The sequence below is a fragment of the Ciconia boyciana genome, chromosome 16 (genome assembly GCF_034638445.1).
Source record: "Ciconia boyciana chromosome 16, ASM3463844v1, whole genome shotgun sequence".
Classification (NCBI taxonomy): domain Eukaryota; kingdom Metazoa; phylum Chordata; class Aves; order Ciconiiformes; family Ciconiidae; genus Ciconia; species Ciconia boyciana.
The window spans coordinates 10749643-10772184 of record NC_132949.1 but is presented as its reverse complement, the minus strand read 5'-3'; the positions used below and the strand labels follow the sequence as shown (position 1 = coordinate 10772184).

General features: G+C 45.9%; 1 protein-coding gene and 1 long non-coding RNA gene across 2 annotated transcripts in view; both read right to left on the bottom strand.

Moving 5' to 3' along the window:
- TRIM16 (tripartite motif containing 16) overlaps positions 1–22542 on the bottom strand; it is a 74913-nt gene that overhangs the window by 33861 nt on the left and 18510 nt on the right.
- Positions 16500–20236, bottom strand: LOC140660295 (uncharacterized). The gene is made up of 3 exons (XR_012045377.1): positions 20132–20236; positions 18986–19315; positions 16500–16592 (listed from the first exon to the last, which is right to left on the bottom strand). It is a non-coding gene; the product is annotated as an uncharacterized lncRNA (long non-coding RNA).

Here is a 22542-nt window from a genome sequence, read left to right as displayed (position 1 = left end):
GTATTGACAAATGTGCTTGCTTTTGTCTCAATATAACCTTACTTAGGACTAATTCAACTCAGGTTTTCCAAAGATTTGTTCAGAAAGCTGGAGAAGGTGGGGGTGATTTTCCAGGTTGTTACATGAGTGGCATTCATCTGTAGAGAAAATTTCTGCCCTGTTGGAGAATCCTGGGAGCTGTACCTGGGTTAAGGAACTCTGCCTGCACTGCCATGGGAGCAAGGGAGAGATGCTAATGCACTGAAATTACTTTTAAAAATTACTTTTAAAAAAAAATCATGTGAAAAGCAACAAGAGTGGCTTTTTTCATCCCATTATTTGACTCCAGCTGCTGACCTTGGCTCTGGGAAAATAATTATTCTTGACTTCGAAGTGGGGAGTTTTTTTGCGCCAAAGGCAAATGTCTATAGATTTATACTATTTGGAAAAATCAAACGGCTGTGAGCCAAGCCATCCAGCTTATAAAACACAACCAACCCTCCAGGGATAATTTAAAGCTGACCCTGCAGCACTAAAGTTCCAACCATAGATGATACAAAATATGACTCGCACCATTTTCTTATCTGCTGGATGCTCCCATTAGTGTGGGCTTCAGGGACAAAGACCAGCTAGAAGGAGAATGAAAGAAAGGAACAGGGGAAAAAAAGAAAAGGTTCCAAACTAAGTTTGTGCTAATGAAGGCGAAAAGGCCTGGCGGGCCAGAAGGCAAACTTTGTCATCCGCACAGCCGAGAGTTGCGAAGGTCCATGCTTTTTCCATTGTGCTCTGCCAAAATAACCCTCAAAATTCTCCTGGGATGAAACACAACCCACTCTCCGCTGCTCAGGCAATCCAAGCTTAGATCCTGCCTCTGACTAACAAAACTGAGCTGCAGTGGTTCATTCCTACATAATTAGGATTCATCCGCTGGTGATTTGTTCCATCTCCAGTCCTCAAGCCTTTAAGCACAGCTACCTAGCCAAGCCCCTTTAAATCTGCGAGACCTCCTATGGCCAGAGGACCATCCAAACTAGGATGCAGAGGCACCTTGTCCCAGTGCCATCACTGATATCGCTGCTGGTGGTGAGCCGGTTTGGAAAGACAGAAAAAGCCATTTACTGGGGAAGAAGCTCTTGGGGAGCCAAGAAGCTGGAGGAGATTTGCCCGTTTGCGCTCCTCACAAGCAGGAGCGTTATGAGGAACATAGCCTGCTTTGGCGTGGACAGGGCTTTCCTGCGACTAGGGTTTAGGCTACCAGTGTGCTCTGCCTTGCCACTCACTGCAATAGGTTTGTGCTTCAATTCAGCAAGACATGGTGGCTTCTCTGTAAAACAATTGGTACAAGGCTCATCCAGAGCAAACAGATGCAACCAGCCTGACAGTAAAAAAAATATATTCCATTGCTTCAATAAAAATAGAGCAATAATTGCTCCAACATCAAACTGTAAATAAGGGCATAGTGATGAGACATCAAGACTGAGACATCTCAGCATTCAGCAAATCCCCTCTCCGAATTTGCACCACACATTCCTCTACCTGCCATGAGAACCTGACTCACCACGTTTCAGATGAGAGTTTCAATACTTTTTAATAAGAGAAGCTTCACAAGACCAAATCCACAGCTCTCCACCCATCTCTGTCCCTAAAATAGTAAGTTGCTGTTTGTGAGCCTCTGTGTGCGTGTGTACACACAAGGGTGTGCGTTCACACCTCAGGGATGACAAATTCAATAAAGGATAAGTTTTAATTTCAAATTTTCAACTGGCTTTGGCCTCCAGCCTCCAATAAAGCAGAGAGTGGCGTGCTTTAGCACTTCGCAGCTGTAGAGACGGGGGAGGAGTCAAAAGCATCATCTTGCAGCACTTCAAGTTATGATTGTTAAATTACCCCATATGCTGCATGCAGAGTGCAAGCGGCTGAGATCACCTCTTTGCTAATCCCCCTCTTTTACCCACAAGTCCTTTGCAGATGTAAGAGCATGCTTAGGTTTTGCTGATCACTCACAGTGGGAAATTTTGAGAGACTGAGCTTGTGACTCAAATATTTTTGCCAAGTAAAATATTGGCCTGCAACGATGTCCTAACAATACAAAGTAGTCGACACCATAAAATAAACAATTGCAGACAGCATAGCAAAAGGGTATTTGGAACCTCCAAGGATCTTGCGGAGGTATTACTAAGCCAGTCTGGAGTTAGCAAAAGCAGTTTTTACAACAAAAACAAGTGTCAGTCTTTCCAACACCCCAGTCCCCACATAGAAAGAGCATCTCTGCCTAGAACAGGCCAAATTGCTGGCTTCTGTCTTCAAGTTTCATAAGTTTTACAGCCTGCAGTAATAATAGAAAGAGTGAAAATACGATCAGGGCAAAGTACCCATAAAAGAGTGAGTGTACATATGGTCACACACCCCCACACTTGGATATACAGCTACAGATAGGAATGGCAAAAGGAGAATTACAGGCTGCCATGTTCTCTTAATATAATCACAAGAAAAGCATTGTAATTCCAAGCAGAAACTTTGTTTGCAAAAATCAGCTGGGCTTGATTAGTGACAGCAGTATAGCTGCCTCCCCATCACACTGAGAACATCAGCAAATAGAGAGCAAAGAAGGAAAAAAAAATTAAATACATCATTATTTGTCAACATAACCAGAAAAGCCCTTTCCAGTTAGGATTTCCAAAGTCTCCTCTAATTTCTGCTCTTTGTTGCCACTATAAAGAGTGCAAAGATGTTCACAGGTACTAGTCAGCCAACACCGAGCACATCTGTAAATCTCCCCTACTGAGCAAAAGGACGTGAACATCCTAGAGCACACTCCCCAGGTGCTTGCCCTAGTCACAATTTCCATGGAAGAAGTCATTTGCACTTTATTTTCAGAGGCAGATCAGATTTAGGATGCATCTAGCAGCATCCTAACCCCAAAATCGGCTCATCACCTTGATCTCAGTCTCAAGCTGAGCTTGCTGGTAGAGATAGACTGAAACCCTGCACTATAACACTTCTGTTGTGGAAGCCAGCACTGTGGACTAGACCAGCTTGAGTGGGATTCACCTGCCCTTAACAGGGTGTCTACAAGGGAGATGATCAAATCTAAACAGGTCACCCTGTGCTCTGTTGAAGTCCATGGCAAGAAGCAATCACCCCCAGAGGATGGACCCCCAGATACCTTAGAATGAGGTACCTGTGGAGGGAGGGGTTGCTCTATTTTTGCCTATTTATTCTGATTATAAAGAGATCTTACGGCAAATAGCTTAGCCTTGGATATTTTGTAGACAGCTACAGTTTGGTGAGGTGAATCCCAGCATAGATACCGTATGAAAAGCTGGCCCCTCTTCAGATCCTATATTCTTACAGCCTCTATTTACCTTTAGCGCAGGACCCCCACAGGAACGGCAGCAGCATGGCAGCAAGCCCAGCATCTGAGCGCGAGGCTGGGGAGAGGTACCCAGGGCAGCTTGGTGCTGGCAGGCCACAGTAACCTCCCAGATCCTCCCGTCGCCTCCCAAGAGGGCTGCCCAGTGCACTGCTCCACATTCCCACGCCTTGTTTCAGCACATCTTCAACACCCCACTCCGCAGAGCGCAGCCTGGACATGGTTTTGAAAGTCTTTCGTTGCCAAGTGAGGGATATTTCTGTGACCTTTCTCACCATTTCCTATAGCAATAGAATGCTAATTTAAAATGTCATGCCCTGTGGCTTCCCCATAAAATAAAAAAACCAAAACACAAATAAACAAACAAATAGACCAGATGAGGTTTTTCTATAAGCAACAGAAATAACACAGGGTAGTTTCCTGGGGATTTCTGCATTGTGGTTGGATTCTCTGGTGCACAATAAAGGATGTGCTGTGATTGAAACTCCTTCTGTGGTTGCAGCATTTATAGCATTCCCCTCTGTGGATTCTCTGCTGTCTACTAAGGGTTGAGCTTAGATGTCAGTCTTCTCCTCACTGCAGCTATTAATAAAAATAAATGCTTTTCTCTTTTGAGCTGCTTATGTCCACACAATTTTAGAGGTTTAAAAATCTTTGAGACCACTATCAAAATGTCAGATTTTGCTGAAATTGACCCAGGCGTCCAAAAACTAGCATGCAGGAGTGCATGTGGATGGATAAACACAAACAAACACACATACACACAGCCCCATATGAGCACACCATCCTTTTCTCCTTAGGGAACTAGGTTTAAAATAAAATTAAAATACTATTTAGAACTTTAGCTAAGTTTTGTAAAGAAACAAGTCTTCTGTGACCGCACTCACTGCAAGTCTCCACACCCCCAAAGAGGTTTGTATGCAGTTGGCCGGGACCAGGCACATGCAAGACAAGGGTGCAAGTCTCCAAGACTGAGTCCCCACATGTTTTCTGAGAAATCAGCACCTGGGTAAAAGGAAGAGAGACCCTGGATCCTGGCAGTGCCGGAAAGGCAGACAAAGCTGGTCACCCTGCCCAGCCAGCACATATGCACGGGCTGACCAACAACTCCATGCCCACTTCTACGAAGACATTTCCAAAGGCAAACTTTATAGCTGGAATTTAAGAGGGCAGGATCCAAAAGAAGGGCCAGATTTCCAAAGGGCACCGAACCCCAAACTTGCATTTTGGTGTAATCCCACAGGGACTTGCTCCTTCCTTTGGGACAGGGGTGCATACTCGCTCATTATAGAAATGTTGCGACACAAATTAGTGTCCTTCTCTCTAGAGGTGGTAGATGCACAACTCTGAATCTTGGCCTGTCCTCTCTACAGTAAAAGCAGTTTGTCGTCTTGCTTTCCTCACCAAAATGCATTTTGGCAGCCCTTGGGTATCTCTTTCATATTTGAAAAGCAGCCCAGTTTGTTTCATAGATTGATAATGCATCCGCTTCCCTTGCCTTGTTTGTCTAATGGTGTGCTTTGCAGAGAAATGGGTTATTTTCAAAAAATAGAAATTACTTCTGTATATCACTCATCGTGTCATTGTCATCAGCCATTCTCCAGAGACATCATCACATCAAACTCTACCTCCATTTCAGGCTTTGAATGGTAAGACAGTCCCATTTAGCAGACAGAGCGCTATAAAGGAATGTTAAGCGCAGTACACAAAAATCAGAGAAAGGCATATTTTTAACACTTAGCTCAGCCACAGTTTTCAGAAGATACCCCAGCTGTCAGCTCCTGGAGCAACATAAGAAAGCAAAGCTTTGAACAAGTTCCATCTCTTCTTATTGATCCACAGTGCTGCTGAGCCAGGACAAAGTTGCAGACACCCTCAACCTCATCACACAGAGACGAGCCAGCAATCAAACCACCAGCACAGACCAGGGCTCTTGCTATAACCACACTCCAGCTATTGAAAGGTGTCTCCATTATTGATAAAATGGTGGAAGACCTCCACAGGACCAACGGCCAGCACAGACAACGCCTGCTGGGTGACCAGCCTCCCAGCTGGTCCTTTCAAAGCAGGTATGAAGTTAGGCAGTGCGCGTCCAGATCCTCCTTGCTTGCTTGACACAGGAGGCCGAAGGCAAAGCCTCCTTCCCCCGCACTATCAAGGCTGGGCTTCTGTCACGCATGAAAAATTAATTTCAAGAGTCTGCTTTAAAGTTGCAGCGACAGTGTGCAAGCAGCAGGTGCTGAGCTGTTTGCTTTTGCTGGCTCTGAAGTAATTGCTGTTTGCGCATTTCAAGATGCTTGAAGTAAGCAAGAGTGTGACACATGAATCACAGCGCATGAAAGAAATAACTGAGCCTTAAGAGGGCCATGGCAAAAACAATTACAATCTCTCCCTTTCTGAGCTGAGCAGATGTTTAAAATTATGTCAGTGACCTCCAAACCGTAAACATTTCTCAGGAAAATGTAGATGTGGTTTGCAAAAAAAGGAGATGTGTCCGATGTAAAGCAGAGGTCCTTGCTAAGCGAGCCCCCTTTGAGCAGTGGGAATGTCAAACATGCTTGACCTCCAAATCAGCAAATAAGCACATTATAAACAACATTATTAATGGTTCTGCTTTCACTACAACGAGGAGTCTCCCTGTTTGTTTAACATACAGCAAGCTGGTTAGAGTGTACATAGTTTCATGGCCAAACCATATTAAAGCAGTATAGGGAATTTGCTCCTATTGTTTCTAGCTCCACTGCTGTGAGACTGCAAGTGGTAGGTGGCAGGAGAGGAGAGACACTGCTAATCCCAGCACTCTCAGGATCACTGTCGTCATTTCATCGTTTAGATACTGATACTGTGCCTTGAATCACCAAGTAATCACCACCCAACAGTTAAGATAGATGGGAGAGGTCATCAGCTCCTCTATGAAAACAGACAACAGTGTCCAAGCACAACACGAGTGGATGTCTCCATCCACATACAAAGTCTGCTGAGGACTCAGTCAGCCCAGAAAAAGCTGCTTTTGCCTCACGTAGGAGGACAAGAAACAAGTGAGGTGCTCTACCAGGACCTGGTTCTCTTCCCTGTGTATTCCCACTCACAAAGCCATATGCTTACAGCCAGTGTAACTGTACTACATTTCCAATAGAAACATCTCAGCGATCCTATAACCTTCCTGCAAACAAAGCTGAGCCTAGGCAGCCGGTCTACACCCTAACTATATCCCAAAGCACTTTGGAGTTTGTCCATCACACACTCAGATTCACATTATGCACCACTCCAACCCGACTGCCAGGCATAGGTACCACCCCAGACAACCGCGTGGCACAGCAGCAAATGAGACGGGAAATTTCAGCTCAGGTATTGAGTCAGAGATGTGCAGAGTGACTCAGAGACTAATATTATGTAGACTCGCCCAGACATCAGTTTCTAAGATCCTCCTTGACATCAGCCAACATTAAGCTGCGGGGTTGCCAATGGACACGTCTCCTAAAGAGCAGCTCTGACAGCAGCAGAATCATTACACGTTTCAGGCCACCAAGGAAATCCCTAACAAAAGTCCCATTGCTTTTAGTCATGGCTGACCCAGTCCATGTGCTGTGTTCCTGTAGCTGAGTGGAGCTGGCTCTGATGGAAGCAGGAAAGGGCTGAGCCAGTTTTGCTGTGGTTCATGAGTCTAAATATCTCAAAGCTGATCCTCAAACCGCTAAACCTTCCCAAGTGACCATGCTGCAATGGCCAAAGATCTCAACATAAGGAGTAAGGAATGCAGGCTCACATTGAAAATGCATTAGATCAAGGGTTAACGCAAACCCAGAGAAAAAATGCAGAATGAAAGGAAAGAGAGTTGTCCAGCAGCCTTCCTACCTGGGCAAACGAGTAATGATGTCCCAAGCACAGAGATAAAGAGCAAAGACCCACCCAAGGAGCAAGTCAACAGTAACTGCAGTACAGGGAAGGAAATGGAAGGATAGTTCCTGAGGATTAAGTATTCCTACGCTGAAAGTCTGCGCTTTGTGATGGACTTTCCTGCATGACCTTGGGCAGGTCACCGAGGCTAAGCCAAAACTGTGGGATCCAGGGTGGCCCTGGGAGCCCGACCTGTCCCGCAGGGCAGACAGGCAGTGATCTTTCCACTTCTCAGCTCTTTCCAATGACAATGATAAGAAATCCCTTTCCTATTTCACAGGCATGTTGAGAAGATGCACACCAGCATCCCCGAGATGAGGCTCTCGGGGACTGTGGTAAGGAGACCACACTGATAGCCAGGCTCTGACAGCAATGCTCAAGTTCACGAGCATTTTGTTTTATGCAGCTGACTGATCATTTTTACCACTTAAGGACTCATCCACATCTAATGAGATTCCTTCAGATCAGTCTGATTTTCTGCACTGATAAATCACTTCCCTCCACCCCCAAGACATCAGTTACTCTCTCCCTTATTTTATGAGCAGAGAAAAAACCCACAGCAGACTAAACACCTCCCTTGTCTTGGAGACCGTGTGGAGCATCAATTTGCCATTAAGAACAAAACAAGCTGATAGCCCAGCAGCATCCAGGGAAATGAAAAGCAGATGAAGATACAGCCCCTATAAGCTCCAAAAACATCCAGACAGGCACAGGAGAGGTGGCGGGGCATCGTCACTGTGAAAGGGGATGACTCTCAGGGACCCCCAGAGGCAAAGCCCACAACTGTGATTTATACTGAACAGGTACTGGGCTAAAACTCAGTATCTCAATCCTTTCCCATTAGCAATACCATGCACTCGCAGAAAGCTCCTCTCTGCCTCTGGCTTCGGCCATGTTACGGGGGAAGTCGCAGGGACCGAGGAATGTGCACCAGGGAGAGCAAATAAACAGAGGTGTGCAAATCTGCTAAAAATAACCCAGAATTGCGGCTTTTGGAGGGGAACACAGATACTCGGTTGTTCACCACTGTCTACCACAATTGAGGCCTTGTCTGAACAGGTGGGTGGCTTTCCTGGCAAATCCTATCTTAAAAAAACACCACACAGAAAAATCCCTCCTCAATCATTCCTGTGGTCCCTCTGTTTTCATCTAGATTCTTGCCAGAGGTTGTCAAAACAAGAAAGAAAAATAAAGCTCAACATGATTTTTGCTGTTTTCCCGCTGCTTTCCAGGGCATTGATGTGTTGTTCCAGGCAGCCCAAAAATACCAGCGAGCGGGTGACAAGGGGCAAGGCTGGCAGGGGACACAGCAGTCAGCAGCGCCAGAAACATGGAACAACCTATTTGAGACTCCCATGCAAGGAGCCCTTGAAGGAAAAGACCTCGAAGGGTCCAGCAAGAACTGGAAATAGGATTGAATTATAGATCCCTGTGTGCCTGAGGTCTCAAAATTGAGTAACACAGGCATCAGCCACAGCAGGAGGAGGGGAGCAGGGGACTGCGTGTGATGGAAAGCTCAGCAGAGGGACTGGAAAGATCGGGTTGTGTAAGACCAGTAAAATGCATCTCCTGCCAAACATGGGGGTTGAAAACCAAACCCCCTGGTAAGAAACCTGAGCACTCTGCTGGTTTTTCCAATTCCAGTCTTTAAGCTAAGTACGGGTAAATCTCCTAAAGTCAGGAGTGATCTCTGCGTGTTAAGAAATCGCCTTGCATCGAAATGGCCTGGTGACGTCTTCTGTTTGTTTGACTTCTCCCTTAATTTAAATGTTCCAAACCCAGATAACCCCCAGTCTCTCAAAGCGGAATCTCAAAGAAAATATTTCTCTCGCCCTTTTTTTTTTTTTTTTTGCTTTTTGGCCATGCTTCTTGGAAGTCTCCTTCACCTCACTCAAATCTGAAATTTGCTGAAAGGCTCCTTAAAGGGTAACTCTCCAGCACTAAGCATGTTTCCCAACACCAGAGAGCACATGCAGCAACAGGAGAACAATTTTTTCCTTCTTTCACTTTGCAGAGTGTAAATCCAAGCTTAGACCCAGACTAGGTGATCTCCACTTGGTGCAGAGGATGGGCATAATGACCACAGCCGTTATCTTTGCTCTGCTCCAGCCCTTCATTGGAGATGGAGGCAGGCCCAACTCCTACACTTTTACACCCTCATTTCTGGAGCAGACACGATGGATGGCAGGAGCCCAGCTCCAACAAGAGTGGTGGAGCTCATTGGAAAGGACGGCACAGCCAGACCGGGCTGTGGGGTGTGACACAGAGCACGGCACTGGCAGCAGAAGGATGTGTGACACCAGAGCTGTTAATCACCTTAGAAACACAGCACTGGTGCCTCCCCATCACTAGCAGGTGTCAAACACCATTCTGTGCAGCATTTTACGCCATTTCACATCTGGTCCACAGGAGTTGGTTACTACAGCCTGTGTTGTCAGCAGAGACCAGGTAACCTGCCCACAGCCTACCTCCCAAACGCACTGGGGTAAACACGGCAAGGCTTGGGGGTCTCACAGGGCTCTATGTTGTACCATAGCCCAGTGTTGGTTTGAAAGTAGTTGAGCGCCACTGCTCCGATGGTCTGGGACAGGGGGCATCCCCTGCTCCGGTACACACCGCAGCAAGCCCAGGAGCGATTTGGGTCCCTGTGCTGGGGCACTGTGGGGACTCCAGGCACCCAGGGGCCAGTTCAGTGGAGGCTGGACAAGTATCAAGAGATTCCTCCACACTTGGTCCTGAAGACAAAAACCTGTACCTAAGGACACTAAAAGAAAGAGCAGGCCATGCATACACAACATGACGCCCCAGGGAGACTGCATCATGCTCTGTGATACCCCACCCCAAACGCACGCACCCAGCACGAGGCAGATTGGGGTCCTCCCTCACAGTGCAGATGTGCCTAGTAAACTCAGCGTAGCTCCCCCGAGCCCTCCCATTCTTGGCCACTGATAGAGTCAAACACAGCAGTATCAGTCCAGCTGCTTTCTGACTTGCTTCATGTAACCTCAGCTCGAGTGCCTGATAAAGATAATCTGCATTCGTGGCTTCCTCTGGGTCACTGGGAATCCTACAGACCCCAGTGAAAGGGCCCCTGAGCTCAGCTTCAGATCTGGCTGCTCCTCTGCTGCTTCAGCAATACCAGCAGCAGGAGAACAAGTCTGGCCTGTGCCAGGCTGATACTAACTGTAAAAATAATCTTCAGACTGCGTAGACATAGGAAAGTCTTTGAAGGGAATAAATAACCAACTTCACTTGCAGAGGCACATATTTGACCATATTACATCATCTCAACTGCAAAATATCCAGCTCACAGCTGGTCCTCCTGATTTCTTCCCCTTGCAAAACTGCATCCAGCTCCCCCTGAAGCTGACTTAATAGCTTGTTTAACCAGTGATGTCCTTGGCCATTTGCTCCCTATTTTAGGTGAAGAAAGTGAGCCTGAAATTTTTTTATGTACCACTCAACCATTTTTTTTCCTTGCTCAAGACACCTGGTTATAGCATTGTGATTTCATAAATGCAATAGAGTAATGCCTCTTTATAGCAGTCAGAGCGGTATTTTTCTGCTTACTTAGACTAGTTTTCAGTCTGGTTAAGCTCCAATTACTCCAGCAGTTACTTTTATTTGCAATGCTGCGTGCAAGTCAGCTCAGAAACTGGCCTTATGCTAGTTATACAGTTTCCAGGCACTTGGCCTCTGCATTTCACAAAGTTATGGGTAGGAATGGTATTCAGAGAAGGCTTCTGAAGAAAAAAACAAGGCAGCAAAGAGAGAGGATGGAATAACATGTCTTTCAACTCAGCAGTTAATGTCTGGGGTTTTAAGTTTTCCACCAATGCAGGAAATAACATTGGGAAGGTTCAAGGTAATGAGGATACAAGAGTCACTCTTCCCTATCTTTTGTCAGAAACTGGTCCAAAATTTGCTGCTCCTATGTACACCAAGGAGTGGTCTAGGAGGAAAACCCCTCTCCTGCTGCCTGCCCTGCAAAGCGCTGCAGGAAGCCACCCTCCTAAAGCGACCACGAGCGCTGGTGGGAAATGGTCCCTTGGATGAGCAGGGATCGCTGTGATGCAACATCACCCATCAAGAACAGACAAACTGTTGCAACCCTCGGCTTTGCAGGGTTTCTGCCCAGCACAGCTATAGCTCCGTCTGCCTCACAGATAAGGGCTGCCTATAGAGACCCCTAAGAGCCTTGGGTATTGGCAGAGGAAAACTGAGATTTATCACTTGGATTGCTCTTTCTTAACTGCACTGCAAAAAACAGAGACAGCATTAACATAGGATTCAAATCTACTGTCAGGTACATGGTTAGAGCTCTCAGGACTTCTTATATGCTCCAATAAATACATCTATGGCCTGAACAAAGTTATATGTCAAACCAGATAGTCTCCTGCAGAGAGGTAATTCTGCATGTACACTGGGCAGGAAGTCAGCCCTGTGCCATAGTCTCAAATAAGACACTTGCAAAAAACCCAACATAGCTTAGCTAAAAAAAAAAAAAAAACCACAAGGCTTTTTCATCTTAAGTAACAGAGTTAGAGTTCTTTTTATTTGCCTTCTGGTATTTAGTCTACAGGGTGAAAAAGACGCATTTTCCAGGTTTTCTCCGACTCCAAAAGGTAAAACAATTTTCTCACATAACTTTTTAAACCGGAACTCAGATTCCCCCTGAATCTCAGAGGGGAAGAGGGGGTGTTACGGAAATCATTAAAGTTGCCGGGACTGTGATAAGGACATGGAAGCAGACGCAGCCATCCTGGCATCACGGATGGGAGAAGCAAAGCAGACCAGTGACTAATACCACATCCAGCAAACACAATCCAAAGTAATTCAGGTCAAAAGTGCTATGTTTTCCTCTTTCATTTAAAAAGCAAGACAGGAAATGTATAAAAGCTGACAGGATCATTAGGGATTTTATAAATGCTGCTTCCTGTGGTACAGAAAAAGGAAAGAAGAAAGGCACGGGGCCAAATTATGTGCTAGAGTAGAAGCATGCGACTGCAATGCAAAGCAACGCGCTGCCAAACTGCCGGGCCTACACCCAGAAGAATAAGGTGATCCAGGATCTGTTCAGCAGTGAAAATGGGGGCAAAGCTTACAACCCATCCCAGAGGGCTGGCGGCGAGGTGGTGCTCGCTGCGGGTGAAGGCTCTCCGGCACCTGTGTATTTGATGAGTCAGCAGCCCTGGCCCCAACCTGAAACCGAGTGAGGCCCCGGGACAGGAGGGGAGGTTGATTTTGTTTTATTTTCTCCAAGGCTTTCTCTATGAAAACATAACCTCCTACCAACATCAGACTGTTTTACCGAGCCGACAAAGTTAAAAAATGAATTTGGCACTTTCCTTCGGTGTCCACTACGCTGCTCCGAGTCACGCGCTGGGAAGTTGGGGGGAGAAGGGCTAGCGGGGAGGCAGGCTCATGTTTGTCTTGGAAAGCTGCACACAAGCCCAACTTGAAGCATCACTCGACAGCCTGCTCTTCGTTTTGCTTCCACCCTCGCAAGCAGGCAGGGAGCCCAGCACGCTGATCCCTGCTCCAAAAGCCTCGTGCCTTCGGTACCCATATTCCAGCACGCTCAGAAAAAGAAAGTGAAAAGGAAGGGGTGGCATATGGATTTGTTTAAGAAGAAAGAAAAGAGCAAAGAAACAACACTCACCACAGGACAGCATAGCTTTACTAGCATGCTATGGGGCTGGAGGGGTTCCCGTTGGGCATGGGTAGAGACCACTGGCCAGCCCAAGTCCCCCAGTCAAGGCAGGCATGGGAGCTCCTTAATTACCAAACAGGTACTTTCAAACCAGTTCAACATTGTCAAGACAAGGAGCTCCTGTGCACGCCAGCGGCAAAACTTCAGCTTCAGAGGGACTTCGGTGCTGGATATCGAGTATCAACACACAAGCAGTGTCTCTGGGGGGTTTAGGAGTTTTGGTCCAGAGCATCTCAGTCCTACCTCAATCCCTTTGTAGGTGCAGCCAAGAGCAATTAAAGCAGGGAGAGTGGGTGAGGCGTGTGTAAATCAGGCTGAATCACAGCCAATGGCCTGGGTGAGCTGTAGGGATGCACAGCACCTCGTCGGGGCCCTCTGCACCCAGGTGTATTTGACTGCCCATTAGGACAGATGGAGATGAGATTATGCCAGAGGAGCTGCTGGCTGCGACTCTGACACAGCTTTGAAACAAATGCAGATAAATCCACCTTGCACAGCAGAGCCGAAGCTCTCAGTGGAGTGTTTAGATTGTTTAGCAGCCAAAGCAAATACATTTGCTCTGCAGGTTATAGAAGGCTGTTAAACCAGCTGCGCAACCAACTCCTCCAAGCCAAAAATTATCTTCTTTATACCAGAGCCTAATACCTACAGTGACCCTGTTAAAGTTCACCGATTCTCCTGCTGCCCTCAAAAGATGCACGTTATAAATAAACGGGTAAATACTTTGAGAAGCCGCATTCTCCAGATTCAGTCCAAAGTCTTCCTTTTTTTTTTTTTAAATAATCGGCCCATTTCAACTTGTGATTGAGCTCAGTTTTGCCCAAAACAGAGGGGAGAACAGCAAGGATTCTCCCCTAACTCTCCGACACTGAAAAGAAGCCTGATACATCACTACAGCAGAAGACAAGGGCTAGAATAAGGAGCAGAAATGGTCTCTGGGTTTTATTCAGGGTATTGTCCCGCAAACACCTACTGCTCAGCACTGCACTTGTTCCCCCAAAGAGTTTCTCTGGGATTTTGCCTCCTGAAGGCTGGTGAGACAGGGTCTGCACTGGCTTGCTTGAAAGATGGTGGCAGAAAGCCACTGTGGGTTTGTTGCAGGAGGAAGGGAAGAAAAAAAAAAAAACCCAGATATCCTTTGCTCCTCTCTTTGCACAAGTAATGGGTCAGCTGCAGGTGATGGGGACCACAGGCCCAATGCTGCCCATGAATCAGATGCCAGGGATGCTCAGCAGAGGTGGCACATGGCAGAGCAGGTCCTTGAGGCGGCAGCCTAGTAAAGCCACTTCCTAGGCACCGGCTGGCTTGATAACAAGGGAGACTTGGAGGATTATTAATTACAGACCACCTATCTCATGAGGGTTTTTTTAATCTCCAGTGTACTTTGTGACTAATGAGTCATGTTCAACTTGTAGCACCAACCTCTACCCTAACTCCAGCAGCATTAAATTACTGCTTTGGTTGCACTAAGCCCCAGTCCAGCCCAGCGTGCCCTGGCCTAGGTGCTCTAATACATTCAGCTCACAAGAAAAAATGTCCCTGCTCCTTCTCTAAAGCAATTTGCACAAAACACATGAAGCAGCTCCAACAAACCCCGCATCTACAGCTCCAGAACGCCTGTTGTAGGAGTGTTGTTTACCTGGACAAACAGCTCTTATGCCATACACTGTTGCAATACCTGCCTATCTCATCATGATCTTCACTTCTGTCAGCAAACAAGTCCTAAACACCACTTAGCATCCACACAGCATCCTGCTTGCTGCCACAACATCTTACACAGCTCCTTACGCAACAACCAGACAATCTGGATTACTCACTGGCACATGGTTTTCTCAAGATTCATTGCTTATCGGAAATCAAAGAAGGATTTTTATGTTTGCCAAGACAACAGCACTTAATGTTACACCAGGTAGGCTTATGTTTGTCAGGGTTAGAAAGCCTTCAGCCTTCAAGCCATAAACTAACCTTTAAGGGATTAAGAAAAATCTTTCCCCTAAGTATAGGGTACTCAGCACTTGCTGCCAAGAGATTTCTTTCCTCTTCCTCAGAAGTGTCCAGCCAGTCAACGCAGGAGCATGGTGACCGATGGCCATGGGACTGTGCACTGCCTTACTCAGAGGTTTGGGGGAGCCAACCATTTAAACAACAACAAAACCCCCCAGAAAACAAAAACAACAAACAAACCCCACTTTCGTTTATTTTCCCCTTCACTGGCAGCAGAAACACACTGCAACTGCTCCACAACAGCACTCTGTATACCCAAATTATTTCTGGCATTGTTTATTTACCAAGATTATAGTCATGCCTTGAGGCCTCATCTTTGATGTCTGAACCTTTGTGGGCAAAATTTTCTGGAGGAAGATAATGACTTCCAGTATTCCCCATCCAGCTCTGTGACTTGCCCAAAGTCACACAGCTGGGCAGTGGCAGAGCTGGGACAGCGCATCTCTGCATGGGGCAGTCCCCGGGGTGACCTGCCCACACTCACGTTCCTATTCCAATTGCACAGGCACTAAGGACCATGTCATCAGGGTGAAATCAATGATAAATAAGGCAGCTAAACCCTGCGTGGGATCTTGGCTCACATCCATTCAGAAAAAATTGGAAACAAAGTCAACTTCACTGGGAGTAAACCATTTGCTCTACAGCTCTAAGAAAGCACGTGAATGGGAAATCAAAGAACCCCAACAAGAAACTCTACAGTCAACCAGAGAAAAAAAAGCACAGGAACATTTGCACAGCAAAGGACAGAGCTACCTACAGTTATTGAACTTATTTTCACACAGGAGGAATAGGATAGATTAACAGATATAGCAGACTGAATTTCTTCAGTGAGTACAAGAATCAAGTAGCAGCAGTACACACTAAAAACACTTATTACAGGTTAATGAACCTTCGGCTTAACAAGGCAGTAGGTCAGGAGAATATACATGTGATTCCCCTACAGGAAGGCCAGATGCTGAAACAGGAGATGCCTTTGCAAGCTCAAGGGAGCCCTCAAAGGACTGAACATAGCCCACATCTCTCTGGCTTAACAAGGTCCAGGGACACGGCACAGCAAATTATAGAAGAGCAACTTTGACACCGGCTGCAGGGCAAGGAGGGAGATTTCACACCAATTAGGAAATGCTGTGAAGAGCAGCCTAGGCAGAGGGAGTAGAGTTTCAAAAACCCATGCTATGCCAAGTCACTGATTGTATCCAACTGGAATATTTTAGGCAAATGAAAGCAGAAATGCTAGCGGGAATTTTGACATGTATAGCGAACGGGAAGAATATTGTATATTCATCTGAAGGGGTAGGAGAGGAAAGACAGCCAAAAGCAGTTTTCTAAACAGAGCGCCAGACAAAATAATATATTAGACCCACGTTTTGGCAGCAGGAGCCAGACTTCAAGGGTCTCAATAAAGGCCCAGAGAATCTTTCACCTTTTCAAAGCCCCCAGTCCAATCTCCATTTAATGCCACCTAAAACTCAGTGATCCAGCTGAATCCCCCGTTATAACGTGAAGATACCACATGATTTACCATGTAAAGATGCCAGCTTTGTTGTCGGAAGTCAAAAGCAGGGAAGACACAGGCTGTGCTCAGGTTTAGGCTCGTAGAGTTTCACATTGACATTTTCTCAATTCCTGTTTGTTTGGGTGGGATCAAAACACAGAAAAGTTTGGTCAACAGCTTACAATTACACCTGGTTTCTACTTAAAACCAAATGGCCTGCACCAAACTGATTCCAGGTTTGCTCTGAGGACTTGCAGCCTTTAAGGCATCAGCCAGGGAATCTGTATGAAATTCAAACTTGAGCCTGAGTCTGGCAATGGAAACATGGCTCACAGCTTTCAGCAAAGCATCATCAGCCTCCTTCAGCCTCACTCCATCCCCATCCCAGTGCCTGTGCTGCAGGGAAACACTGCAGCAAGTGTGCTCCAGCATGGGTGTGGACAGACTGCCGTGCGTGGCTCAAAAGCTACCATAGACCCACATACTGCAGATTTCTTTCTGCTGACTTCTCCTTGGCATGTCCTACAGGAAAATAAGTGGGGAAGCAACTTGAGAGCAAGGATGAAAGCAGAGACCGGCTAGATCCCAGCAACTGCTGCACTGTCTGCTGGACTCTCACAAGGCAAATAAACCCCAGGAGCATCACCTCTGCAGCCATGCAATGATCATGAGCACAAAAGACACAGATGAAGCAAGGAATTCGGGAACAAAGAGTGGGCATCTTGGTGATGTAGGGAATGGAAATAAACAGCACGTTACACTACTCAAAAGCTATGCTGAATTTCTCCAAGGGCCATCCTAGATCCAGCTCAGTTTTATGATATATTGCTTTTTAGGATTCACAACTGCATTCCTGAAATAAGGCCCTCGAACCCTCTGAAGATATACCAGCACTATGACTGTTCTAAGATCAAGAGCAAGTTATTAATACATAGCAGAAGCGTGTGAATTGAAGGGGCAGGATGAACTGCCTGCAAATAAACAAAATTATAATGTTCTATTTTGAAGCACAAGTTGAGCAGATTGCAGTGCTGGAGAGGACCCTGTCAGACCCTTGGATACAGCCCAGTTCAATGTGAGAAGTCAGAGCAAAGATGTCTAATAGTTTCTATTCGGGGTACACAGAATGAGGAGATGGATTGAAAGTTTGCTCTTCCATGTTCTAAAATCCCCAGGACGATGTCCCCCATCCTCCCTACAGGAATTTGAAGAACCACAGAGTGAACTGCTGTGATTTCTTACCAACTCTGTTGGCACAAGGTTAGGATTTTGGTGAAAGTGCCTTGGAGTGTTGCTGAAGCAATCTTCAACTTCAGGGGCAAAGAAAGCCAAAGGAATTTGGTTTCTTACAGGATTTGTCCCAGTAGGATAAAGTTTTCTCAATATTTGCCTGCCCAGTAGCTGAAATTATGATTCTTTTCTCTTGTGCAAAGTCATAAAACAAAGGGTGACAGGCAACAGGTTGCACTTAGCTTCTGCAAGAAAACACATTTAATACTTGCCCAAATATCAGACTTAAGTAGACATTTTCTGCATTTCTCATTAGATTTGTTCAATCCTTGCACAACTGTAGAGTCCTGATACTTTATTCTTTTTTAAGAAAACATTGGGCTTCGTGTACAAATGGGTAGTTCCTGGAGGTATTCCCTCTGGTTTGTTAAGTTCGTTGTGGGTCTTGGGACCCCATAAAGGGAGAGCAGACTCCCTTCTGCCAGAGAGTTAATAACCAGCACAGAAAGCAGAGTTGCTGCTGACAGACATTGTTTCTATAACCTACAGACAGAGAGGGCAGAGGGGACGGGGGAGATCAATAGACCTGGAGTGTGTGTGTAAGTCAGCGTGTCTCTGATCAGGTTTCCTCCAGAGGCTGGATCTCCATTTCTTTTCCTTACCAGAAAAAAAATCTCCCAGCCTGAAAGAGTAAGTTTGGACATAGATCTCCAGCCGTAACAGAAAAAAAAAAAAAAAGGCTTATTTTTCTCCCATTTACACTGATGTGACACCAAGTGATCGGTTTACAGTGCTGTGACTGCAAGTACAGATTATTTTATTTTACATGTTTTCATCCAGATTAATGAAGCTTTCATGCTCAGAGCATTTTGGTCAACACTTAATATTCATATCTCATGTTTAAGTGCTTGTAAAAGCATTTGTAAAACGATGAGTAGGGTTGTTATTTTTACAGCCAGGATTCCTAAGAAAATGAGTCATATGCAGCAGCACTGCCTACTTCTTTGTCCCTTCCTCTCCACCACTCCTCCCCTGAAGCTGTTGAACCTCATGGCCCATTTCAACCACATGTGATAAAGGAATAGACCTCAGAAGGATATTCGGACTCTACCAGTTCTGTAGTTTCCAGAGCCTCTCCAACACCCCGAATTGCAACAAGGACTCAACCCTCACCAAATATCAGAGAGCTCAAGTAGGCGTCCTCCTGGCTGCATTGCTCCAGCTCTGAACTGCTTCTTAACACATTTCTATGCCTACATATGGGTGTTGGGGAAAACGAGGTTATCAGACTCACCAGATCCAGTTTCTGCCATGGTTTGTCCAAGGGCTTCTCCTGTCTCTGAAGCAGACCCAGCTGCTTTTCTTGCACAGACTGGTGCAAGAATACCCTAACACGTGCTTTTTGGCGTAGCTTACATCCCTTACCACTTTCACCCTATCCACAAAAGCAAGCTTTTGAGACTGCTCACATCTTTTCCTGAATCTTACCATGAACTTTTGGTCCTCAGCATGTTTTGCACATCAGCGAGTGCTGCTTGTCTCGCGGGTGGGCTGGTCCCCCTCGCCTGCCTCCACAAGGCTGCCCTTATCTCCCCAGCAGCCACACGGCTCGGCCACCGCAGCACTGCTTGACAGAAAGAGTGTCAGGATCTGTGCACTGTAAAGGGCTCTTCCTCACCAGCAAAATGCCATTATTCATGCAAGGCTTAAACACTGGACATACAGATGCCAGCCACAGACCCTCAGACCTGACATTTAACATCCTAAAGCCATTTATCACTCAGCACCCTTATCCTGGTTTAAAATCCCCAAGTCACAAGGCAAACAAGTAAGTGGTTCATTTTTCTGTGCTTTTGTACGTTTCTGACTGCCTTTCTCCTTCCATCTATTCAGCTACTTCAATTAGCTTCCCCAGCGATCCCAATCTCTGCCGCTCTCCTCAGTGCCACCATTGTGTACCCACAATACCTTTGGGTCTGCCCCATCCAAGCATGTCCATACTAGTTTCCCCATCAATTCCTCCACAATTTAGCAGTGCCATCTGATTCACAGCTTTTATATGTTCCCCGATAGTGGAGACCCCAGTGAGCTGCTCTGGCTGCCTTAGCATTTTAAACAGCTTTACCCTGAACTGGTCAGCTGAAAAGCACTTATTTCTACAGAAAAGGGGATGACATCAGCTGATGCGGGATAACCATGACAACCTCCCCAGATCAGCAGGGCCACATGCTATTTGAATAAGTAAGCAAAGCTTAACTCTCAACGACTTTCTAGGCAGGACCTCCACTTTTAACTGACAGAGTGAGTGCCTGTATGCCTTTGCATGCATTTCACCTGTGCTCCTACCAGCATTTTTATGAATTAAAGAGTCCTAAGATCTGGAGAAGGTAGTACTACTGGTGGGAGGAAATATTTCCGAAACAGCATTTTGCATTCCTACCTGACACAGAGTTGACATGCAGATGAAGAGGATACTAGCCCCAAAGCTCCACTTCAATTTGTTTTCTAACAGACTTGCACCAGCATCAAGAAATTGACAGTTTTGCCTAAGAAATGCACTTTGGGATTTGGCACATGATAGAATATCATGAATCAGGCTCCTCGTCTTTAATCTGAGAAAGCAGAGAACTGAAAGTATTTCAAAGCTTGGATTTGGATCCAAAACCACAACAAACCCATGTTCTAAATGCTATCTTCCTATGGGAAGGGCTCCATACCCAATTGGTATTTTCTTGCTCAGAGTGGTCTGGAAATATTTTTAAATAGGCTGGCGTGCAGAATGAAGAGGTAATACGTGCTGGATCCAGAGAGGTTAATTCTCCACTGCCACAGTTTTGAAGCATGGTTGCATTTTGGAAAACCCCACACTTACTTTCTGCACTGTTGCTTTCCAACATATAAACTCTTTATTAAAATAAATAAGTGTAGGAGGATTAGCCTTCTGGATCCAGAATCTCTTACTCCCCAATTCTTCATAATGGTGTATTCATAAAACACATGTGTCCCATTTTGGGGCAATTTAAAGTTTGCCTAGTACATAAATGCTTCATTAAAACAGCTGCTCACAATCTGTTAGTATAAATATTTTCCACCCCTTTCTGGTCATCATGAAAGGAGGCCAAGGCTAGAGCCATAGATCCAAACAGCCTGCACGTTGGAGGTGTTCACAATTTACATTCACATACATACTTTAGGGCTTGAGCCTACTACCCATGGCTCCCTTCCAGGCTCTGGGAGTGGCTATTTTGCACCACTTTGGTCCTTCCAGATGGAGAAACCTCCAAGAGATGAGGACAAAACGGAGTCCAGCTGGGTTTGCAGGAGCCCTCCTGAGCATTTCTGTGCAGCAGGACTTCACTGGGTGCAATTACAGGGAAGTTTTAGTCCAGCGTTGACGTGTCCGCTGCCGAAAAGGAGTGGTCCCTTCCCCACCGCATGCCCCTGCCCACCTGCTCCTGCTCCAGCCCTACTGTTCAGGTGGCCCTACAGCAGACTGGATCAGGAAACTGATTCAGCTAGAAAAAAAAAATCCCCCTCATTTTCTCACCCCTGCTTCAAGTACTTCTTACAAGTTAAAAAAATGCATCTGAGCAGAACAAAAAAAAAAAACCAAACATGAAGGATGCAGCCTAGATTGTGCAGCTCCAACCCTAATAAACACTCCCAGCCTGAAACCAGCAGGTCAAATACAACTCACATACACAACGAACATCTCGTCACCTATAAACGACATCCTAATTTGAGATGAGCAGGCCCCAAGGGGTCTAGCCCAGAGTAGGGAAGTCTCCTCCTCCTAACACATCCCTGCCAGCATTGAACAAAGACTTGTTCACTGGCCCAAAAGATCTGTTTGACTTGGAAAAATTAATCATGCCCAGAAAGCCAGTCTCCTTGAGATCAGGAGGCTCAATTCCACCTTTCATTAAACCCCTGCCCTTCTGGAATAACTGCAACCAAGTCAGCAGGGTCACATCTGACTCATACTGCGACTGGGGATGAAACCTGAACTGCAGGCTCAGATCATTAATCCTGTTATCTGGCTGCCTCCCTGCATCAATCCAGAGAGGAGGAAGCCTCTTTATCGCGGTTCTATGCCTCACGATGAAATAATTCAACTGGATTAAATAAGCTCTTTGGGTGCATCAATCATGCTATTGTCCCCAGAGCAGGAAGTTTCCTCCTCAGCCTTTAGCCACCTCTGCCCTGACCCATATTCCAAGGACTTCCCTGCACATTTCGCTCATGCCTGTATTTTGCATTTACTTACACAAGCAGCTATGTCCTGTGAGCAAGAGCAATTAAAAAAGCTAATAAACAATAAAGTTGATAACTCAAAGTCACATAGGGTCTAAGAGATGCAGACAATGATGCCTAGTGAGATTTTCAATAGAAGCACCTTGTAACTTGCTAAAAATTTCTCCAAGTAGGGTGCTTTGGAGCTTTTGAAACTCCTACTGAGCACCTACCTGAATTGAAGTCTCACCCAGGGACTCACATCTTCAAAAAACGTTGACTCCCAGTAACTCTGTAAGACTTAGGCAGTATCAGATGCTGAATATCTCCAAGGCTGCATCAGAGCAAGGCACAAGGTAGATATACTGTCCCTGTATACAGGTCTACATGTAAGAGCTGGGAAACCCAGGGAGTACAAGAAGCAGACAGGGCAACAGCAACTGTAGTCCTTTGCCAAAATCTCTGAAAACATTGAGTTCTCCAAAGGAGAAGCTTTTTCTCTTAAAACTGTTTCTTGCCACAGAGATGACAGCAAAACCCATGTCCTACTTTTTGACTCAGTTGATATGCTATGAGGGGTTGCAAAAAAGGCAACAGTGGAACAATTTTTCCTCCAAC